Source organism: Manis javanica, chromosome 8 (assembly GCF_040802235.1).
Source record: "Manis javanica isolate MJ-LG chromosome 8, MJ_LKY, whole genome shotgun sequence".
In the NCBI taxonomy this organism is placed as follows: Eukaryota; Metazoa; Chordata; class Mammalia; order Pholidota; family Manidae; genus Manis; species Manis javanica.
This window is the reverse complement of record NC_133163.1, coordinates 36,707,652-36,716,228: the sequence shown is the minus strand read 5'-3', so window position 1 is coordinate 36,716,228 and position 8,577 is coordinate 36,707,652. Positions and strand designations below refer to the sequence as shown.

The 8,577-nt window shown below is 42.6% G+C and overlaps 1 protein-coding gene across 9 annotated transcripts in view; it reads left to right on the top strand.

Moving 5' to 3' along the window:
- Nucleotides 1–560: 560 nt before the first annotated feature.
- Nucleotides 561–8,577, top strand: part of SYNE2 (spectrin repeat containing nuclear envelope protein 2) — a 313,786-nt gene continuing 305,769 nt past the window's right edge. For 8 of the 9 annotated variants that reach the window (XM_073242275.1, XM_073242277.1, XM_073242279.1 and 5 more), the window contains exon 1: nucleotides 565–740. The gene's annotated coding sequence lies outside the window, so the exon portion shown is untranslated. Of the gene's footprint in view, nucleotides 741–8,577 lie in introns of all 9 variants that reach the window. The other variant, XM_073242281.1, reaches the window with a different exon arrangement.

The window sequence follows — 8,577 nt, the reverse complement described above, 5'->3', positions numbered from 1 at the left end:
CATAAGATTAGGGCCGTTCTCCTCTCCCCCGCCTCCAGGGAGAGGGAGGGACTCTGTTTTTCATTATTAACCACGCCTCCCCTTCCCTCCAGGAGACCCTCAGGTCTGGACCACACTGTACCAACTGCTGATCCAGATTTTAAAGGCCATCTAATCCAAATTCCTCATTTACGAAGGATCCACAACAGTTAACCGACTTGATCAAGGTCTGGTAGCTAATTCGCGGATATGCCGTCTTAATATCACTTCCCACGATCCAGGAGTGCAGGAAGGTTAGAGAAGTTCCTTGCTGAAATCGGCCTTTTCTGCTGTTTGCATGGAGTTCGTGACATTTCCCCCAGCCCCTGTCGTTAACCTGTACACTGAGTGTGCGTCTGCCTCAAACCAACTCTGATGTTCCAAAACACGGAAAGAAAGTTGTCAGCCCTGGGCTACCTCGGGGCCTGCTGGGGGAGCAGGCTGCTCCGCCTCCGCACTCGCGGGCGGGCTCGACACTGGCCGCCGAGTGGCGAGCGCGGGACTCGGCGGCTGGCGGCGGGCGGGGAAGGCGCGGGGCGTGGTTTGCAGCTTTCCGAGCGCCGAGGAGCGGAGCGCGCTCTGCTGCGCCGCGAGCCTTGGGCTGGACCGAAAAGCGAGCGGGAGAACCAGCAAAAGGCGCGATCGAAGGAAAGGGAAGGCAAGCGGAACGCCGACCCGGCCGGCCCCAACCCGCTTCCCCGTCCATCGCCGGGCTGGTCGCGGTGAGCGCAGCCGCGGGGCCCCAGCACCCCGATGCGCCCGGAGAGAGCGGGCTGAGGCGGGGAGGGAGGGAGGGGCAGGGGCGCAGGGCGGGAGGGTAGCGTCCCCGAGCCGGGGGGCGAGGGGCGGCCGCAGCGGGGCTGACCCGCTTCGGGGGTCCGAGCCCGGCCCCGGGAAACTTTGCCGGGGTGGGGAGCGCGGGGGGCGTGGAGGGCGTCGCAAACTTGTCAGCGGGCGGGGCGCTCTGGGATCGGAGCGGGCGCCAGCGGGTGGCGTTTGTCTCTCCGGCTTCTTTGTGTCACCTCCGGGCCCCAGCCCGTCGGTCCGCCCGGCTTAGAAAGGGGCTGGGCGTGGGGCTCGGCCCTGATCCCCTCCTTCCCGTCGGCCAAGGCCTCCGCGCTCGGGCTCCGCTGATTGTTTTCGTGCCTCGCGTCACGCCTGGGCGGGAAAGGTTTGAGCGCCGCGTGGGATAGGACGCGGACAGCCGCGGTGCAGAGGTCGCCCAGCGTGGGCGGCGCGAGGCTCCCCGGTAACCGGCGCTCGGGGCGCACCCGGGCTGCAGCGACCGCGGGGAGCCGCGTGGGGCCCGGGCACGCAGGGACCGGCGGCGGCGCGGCAGCCAAGCGCCTCCGCGACGGCACCGATTATAATTCCATTTTGACTGCTTGGGGTCTTTGTTGTCTGAAATTGCCTTGAGGGTCTGATGGCAGCACCTTCTCCTCCTTAGGTTATTTTTCTTACGTTAAAAAAGAAAGCGAGGGGTGGGGAACTTGTGTGGAATCAGTGCTCCTCGAAACAACATTAGCCACCTTTCTGATGGGGATTGAGAAGTCCTGTGTGACGTTTGATTCATGGACGCCTGTTATTTCAGAAAGTTATTATTTTCCCCTCCCCCAGTGGAAGGGAGCGTCTGAGCTAGATGCCAGCAGGCACGATTGTGTACAAGCACCAGCAGGTCAGAGCCAAACCCAGGAGGTTCTTCTCTAGCCGCTCAGCACACTTTTGCACCACTTTTTTCTTTTTTAAAGTTTGATTTCAAGCAACTTTCATCTGCTTTTCTCAAGGTTTCCACAGCTCTGAAGTCCTTGCAAGATATGAGGTTGTGCTTGGATGGGTTCAACCACTTTTAGGGTTAGGATAAACATCCAGACCGTACCTGGCCTTCCCACTGCTCGGGGCCCTGCCATTGAGACATTTAAACATCATTAGGGGAGAGGGCTCACCTTTTATAAGATGGAGTATTTGGTGTGTTTTTTTACTTTAATGCATGGCTCCTTCTTTAGTTTTCTTTCTGGAAAACTGTGATACTCCCAAGGGCTGTTCCTGAGCTAATTAATTACTGAAAGGCCTTAGCCTGGCCACTACTCCCTTCTCCCACCCTCAGCATCCCCAGGGAGAAAGGAACAGGTGTAAATCCTCATTAAGTTTTTTCGTGGTGAAGCCTCTGGAGATATCCAAACAAATAAAAAGTGGAAATTCCTGGTTCTTTGTCCACATGTTTGAGTTAATGAGCTTCACTTGAATTAAACAAAACTCAAAACCAGTTTGGGTCTGCTCAGCGTTGTACATTAAGATTGTTTAAAAAAAATCATGTGAATAAGTTTACCCAATTAGAAATTTTACAAGCGCTTCATTGGATTAGTGCTAATTGTGTCTGCACGATATTGCAGTGTATTTAGAGAACTGAGTCACAATGGGATTGTTCTGGGTAGTGCCCTCAGTAGCATAGTGTGAGAGTTTAAAGGAAAACTCAAAACAGAATTATACACGTCTCAGTAAGTAAGGGAAAGGGTGAAAAGCAATGGATTCATTTGTCATTACTTAACATGTGCTTTAAATGTAGATTTTCAATAATTTTACAAAACCATTTACTCAAGCAAGCTCTTACCTCATACCATACCAGCCTGGCTGGACTCGGGGGTTACAAATAATAACAGTTACCCAGTGAATGCTTTACACAGATTACCTCATTCATCTAGTAAATATTCATTGAGTGTCTATGGACTGTGCTAGGTGCTGGAGTTACAAAGGTGCACAGGACAGCTGTGATTCCCTCCTTTATCTAGTAGGGAAGATAGGCAGAACATAAAAACATTACCAGCTGAGGGAGAGAACTAAATGAAGATAGACTGATTGCAGGTTTTAAAATGTAAATCCAGTCACACCACTTTTGTATTCAAAACCTTCCAGTGGCTTCCCATCTCCCTCTGAGTGAAAAGCAAAGAGCTGACAGTGGCCCCCACAGCTTACCCCAACTGGTCCTCCAAACAACCCCCTTTCTATCACCTTGTGATCTCATCTGCTCGTCTTCTTCCTCATACTTCTACAAACTAGCTTCCTTGCTATTTGAGAGCCATTGGACTTGCTGTTTCCTCTGCCTGGAATGCCGCTGCCCAGTCCCCTTATTTGTATGGTTCTCTCCTTCACTTACATACTCGGTGTTACCTTCCCAGTGAGCCTTCAGTAAACCCCCATTGCAATTCCCACCCTCCTTGGCAATTTACTTTTTTTCTCCATAGCACTTAGGACCATCGAATATACCCTATCTTTTGCTCCTTTGTTTATTCTCTGCTGCCACTACATTGTACACTCCATCAGTGCTGTTGTATTCACTGTTGTATCCTCAGAATCTGGAACAATACCTGGCCTGCAGTATATCCTTCGGAATTACTTACTGAGTGTATCTTGAATGGAAAGAAGGACATAACAGGATGCTGAGACATAGAGTAACCAGGGCCTCCTATGTTAACGTTAAGAAAAGCTTCTTTTAAGCTGAGACTGTTAAGAAGGAGCTAGCCATGTTTTTGTGGACTAAGAAGCTGTGGAGGGGAGAGAGGCATGGAAGATCAACAGAGGAGATAGCATTGAGTAAGGAGCTTGGTCGTGTATGGGTTTATTGAACTGAGAGAAAGTGGTTGTCGCTGAGCACTGTCAGCTCAAGGGAGAGAACTAAATGAAGATAGACTGGTAATCAGGCAAAAGGTCATGCAGAGCCTTGAAGGCCAAGGTTTGGATAAATTCACATGGCATCCTCATGTATACCCTATCAGCCCTATGGACTTCAAGGCGATTGAGTAACTTTCTGAGGTTACACAGTAGGTGAAAGGCACAGCCTAGGACAGGAAGCCAGGCTCTCAGACTTTCTTTTAACTGTGTCTTTTCAAATCAAACATTTAAAATTTTAATGCAGTCCAATTTATCAGTTTATTCTTTTGTGGATTGTACTTTTGGTGTAGTACCTAAGAAATGTTTGCCTATCTCAAGGCCACAAAGACATTTTTGTCTCAGAGTTATAAAACTCTCAGGAAAACTCAATAAAAGAATGTAAAACTATAAAATTTTTAATTTTACATTTAGGTCAGTCTACTTTGAGATAATTTCTGTTTATGGAGCAAAGTATGGGTTGTAGTTCACCCTATAGCCACCAGGAACACTAGATAATTATCTGGAGACAGATAATGTCTGGAGACAGTGTTGTGTGTGAGTACTGGGAGGGGGGTTTGCAATTGGCATTTAATGGGTCAAGGTCAGGGATGCTGCTAAGGATCCTATATTGAACAGGAGAGATCCTTTCAACAAAGAATTGTTCAGACATGTCAATAGTGCCACGGTTGAGAAATCCTAGACTAGAGGTTTATCAATTTTATTGACCTTCTCAATGAGCCAGCTATTGGTTTCATTGATATTCTCTATTGTTTTTCTCTTTTCTAATTGATTTGCATTCTGCTCCTTGTTATTATTTCCTTTATTCTACTTCCTTTGGGCTTAAATTGCTTTTCTTATTCTAGTTTTTTTAGGTCATTGTGACCTTTTTTCTTTTCTGATATAGGTGGTTCTGTAAATTTCCTCCTAAAAATTGCTTTAGTGACATCTCACAAATTTTGATAGGCGTGATTTCATTTTTACTCAGTTCAAAATACTTTAAAATTTTCTTTTTGATTTAATCCTTGACCCTGAGTTAACTAGGGTGTATATTACTTCATTTCTGGATATTTGTGGATTTTCCAGATATCTTTCTGTTACTGATTTCTCTTTCAATTCCATTGTTGTTGAAGAACATACTTTGTATGGCTCAAATCTTTTAACATTTGTTGAAATTATAGCCCAGAGTATGATTTACTTTGGTAAATGTTTCTTGTGCACTCAGAAAGGATGTGTATTTTAATTGCCCCATGTCAAAGAATATACCGTCAGCATGACTTATCATTCACTATTTGTATTAATCTTGATCACCTGGCTGAGTCAGGTTCCTCCGCTGCAAAGTACTCTTTTCTATCCCTTACGTACTGTACTTTTGGGAAGGAAGTCACTATGTGCAGTTCACACTTAAGGAGTAGAGTGTTGTGCTCCACCTCTTTGAAAGGTATTGCTTTTTGATCCAGTAGACAATCTCTGCCTTTTAATTGGGGTGTTTAGACCATTTATGTCTAAAGCAATTATTGATATGGTTAGGTTTATATCTATAATCTTGCTATTTATTTTCTGTTTTTCTCATCTGTCCTTTGTCTCCTTTTTCCTCTTTTTCTGTTTTTTGGATTTATTGGCTATTTTTTATCATTCTGTTTTATCCTTTTATTGGCTTATTAGCTATCATTCTTAATCTTGCTATTTTAGTGGTTGCTTTAGTGTCTATAGTATACATCTTATCTACAAATTTATCACAGTTTACCTTCAAGTGTTACTGTACCACTTCATGTATAGTATGAAAAGCTTTTAATAGTCTATTTTCATTTTTCTTCTCTTGACTGGTGCTATTGTCATACATTTTACTTTTTTGATGTTACAAACCCCACACTACATTGTTATTTTTGTTTTAGCAGTCAGTTATTTTTTAAAGGGATCTAAATAATAAAAACCCCATGTATGTATCTATGCAGTTACATAGGTTATATTCTTTATTTTACAATTGTTCAATGAAAATAAAGAAATCATACATACTGAGATTATTGGATTCAAGTAAAGAAATTCAGAAATTGGAGCATAGTTCATGTTCTTAAACTAAATCCACTGAATTGTCATTGAGCAGATCTTTGCTGTAATAAAAAGATAGTTTAGGATACTGTGGGATATACAACATTCAGACCGGCTGGACTCAGGGAACTCTCCAGGCAGGCATTACTGAGTGTGGTGTGCTTTTTTTTTCTTTCCTCTCTGGGCAGCAGTAGGAAGAGGGAGGTGATGGGGAGAAGCAATCAGCCTGCCCATGCTAACATTATCCAGACCCTGAGAAACTTTGAAAAATGAGATTGAAAGCATTTCTTTCTTTCGATGTGTGTGAGATGAAAGCAGTGGGTTATAGCTCCTCGGGTCAAAGTAACACACTGGCAAATGTGAGCCTCAAGCTTCTGCTTTTCAGTGTCTGTATTTGAAAATTCCAGTCCGAGATACAGTTCTTGTATCTCTAGAAATTGACATCAATGTACTGCCAGCAGTTGCCCTTTATCGTCATTGAGTAGCTTCTCCCCATCTGGGTGTATAACTATACCCTTGTTCTAAATGCACTGACAAATATTCAGTTACAAATGGGTGAGAAAATAATTCATTCAACAAATTAATTGACTTTATAAGTATTTATTGAGTGTGAGCACTGGTACACTGATGAAAATTTATGTCCCTCACCCTTAGAAAGCCAACTGTCTAATAGGAGAAAGGCCTGCAAGCAGAGAACCATGGAATCCAACATGGTAATTGGTGAGGTCTCTCACCAATTGGTGTGTCTCTACAAGAGACACAAACAGGGTAATGGGAGTAAGCTTAGAGCAGTGGTTCTCAAAAATTATGGTCCAGGGACCAGCAGAATCAAATCTGCCGAATCAGAACTTGAGGGTGGGGCCCTCAAAATCTTTAACAAGCCTTCCAAGTGATTCTGACGCATGCTCAAGATAGTGAACTACTGGTATAGAATGAACTGATCTCTGAGATTTTTTCCCCAGCTCCTAAGTTCTATGAGTATAGTTTAGAAATCTGATGTTTACCCCATTGTACTTTAAGAGAAGTGTTGGCTCTAATGAAGTGTCACCATAAAATATTAATTGCTGTGCGGGTAAAACAAAAATACAAAATGGTTAAGTTATGTCTGACACTAGAGCCAGTAGTAAATTAGATCTTTAAAAACTTTAAAAAATTTTAAATATATTAAAAAGCATAGATAATAGTGAAATGAACTCTTGTGTTAACATCACCCAATATCAGTAATTATCAAATCTTGCCAACCTGGTTTTACTTACACCCTCAGCCAATCCCCTCTATGCAGGATTGTAAATTTTACACATCGTATCATATCAGATCATCCATAAATAATTACATTTTAAATTATTTAAGCTATTAAGGCACTGGAGATGAATTTGAAACTAAATCACATGTAGCCATAAGCCATATATAGACATGGTTGCACATTAAATTATAGTAAAGTTTTTCTGGAGTTCATTTCCATAGATAGTAAAACAAAACAGTGTAGACACATGTACATATATTCCTATTAGCATAAAACTCATTAAAAATAAATATACTGGTTACAATAATGAATACATTTTATTAATACCCTCATCATCATGATGGCAATATGCATGTTATACTTGTAGATAATATTCCAGAAGAGTAAGGTAGAATATACATATATGCACTGCCAAAACTGAAATATTGGGCTTGAAGGGGAAATTTTAATTTGAAAGGTAGGTTTTGTGAAAGGAGGAGCTATTAGAAGGTTTTGAAGATTTCTAGGCAGATTCTTAATATGTTAAAAAATTCTCATGACTCATTTCAGCAGTTATGTTGCCTCATTTGGAAAGAAAAGGTATTCAACATTTAGGGCTGAACAAAACACCTTTTAAAAAAATCCATTCATCTTAGTCGATGTACCACACACAGTCTCATCATCAAGGTTAGAGGCAACCTGTTTGTTAGAGCTTAGACTCTGAAATGCTTCATGTCCTGGGGGGCAGGGAACAGATCTAATTTACACAGACATACTGCCTGTTTGCTCCCACTCTGGCTTTGAAAGTCCAAGTTATGATATCCTGAGGAAAAGCTAATTGTATTACAACTGAGACCTCCATGTTTGGCTGCTTCTGTGTGGTACATTAATTAATGGGTCATAGCAGAGGAGTTATCTAATTTCCATTTAAAAATGCTCATTTCTCTGAAGTAATTTTTGTCTTAAGTGTAAATTGCAACAAAATAAAGCTGTTCAAGACTGTACCCTATCCCCTCCCTCCCAACCCCTCAAAAAACCAACAACAACACAACTCCACAACTCAAATGGATCTAAGCTATTAGTACTGTGATCGGTCTATGTGACTATGTAGGACTGTGTGACTGGGAGTATGTGCAGAGCTTTTAGTTCAAAACTTGGAGCTAGTGATTCAGAAAGAAAAACTTTTTAAAGGAATGACTATTATGAATACTGTTTATGAAACAGTTAAAGGTGAGTTTTATTATTCACACTTAGATGTTGACAAAGAAAACAGGTTACCAGCTTCTCTTGTTTGAATATCCTTTGTAGTCATTTGATGACATTAAAAATTTTTCCTCTGTTCATAGACCTTCGTTTGAAAGAAAGTCAATTATCTTTGTAGTCTTTGTACTTTTTTTCATTGTAGAAAACTTCAGCTCAGTTAGGTAATAATTAATTTTATAAATAATGTTTAGTCCAGAACTGAGTGTAGTTCCTTCTGAACTGGATGAAGAGAAACTCCCAAATGCTTGTAACTACAGGTTGATGAGTTAGTTATGATTGTTGGTGAAAGTTTCTGAGAGCTGGAAGGTAAGCTTGCTCCTTGCATGAGTCACCATGTGGTGAGACGGTTGGCTTTGTGTTTTCTTAGCAACTGCTGCTGATTT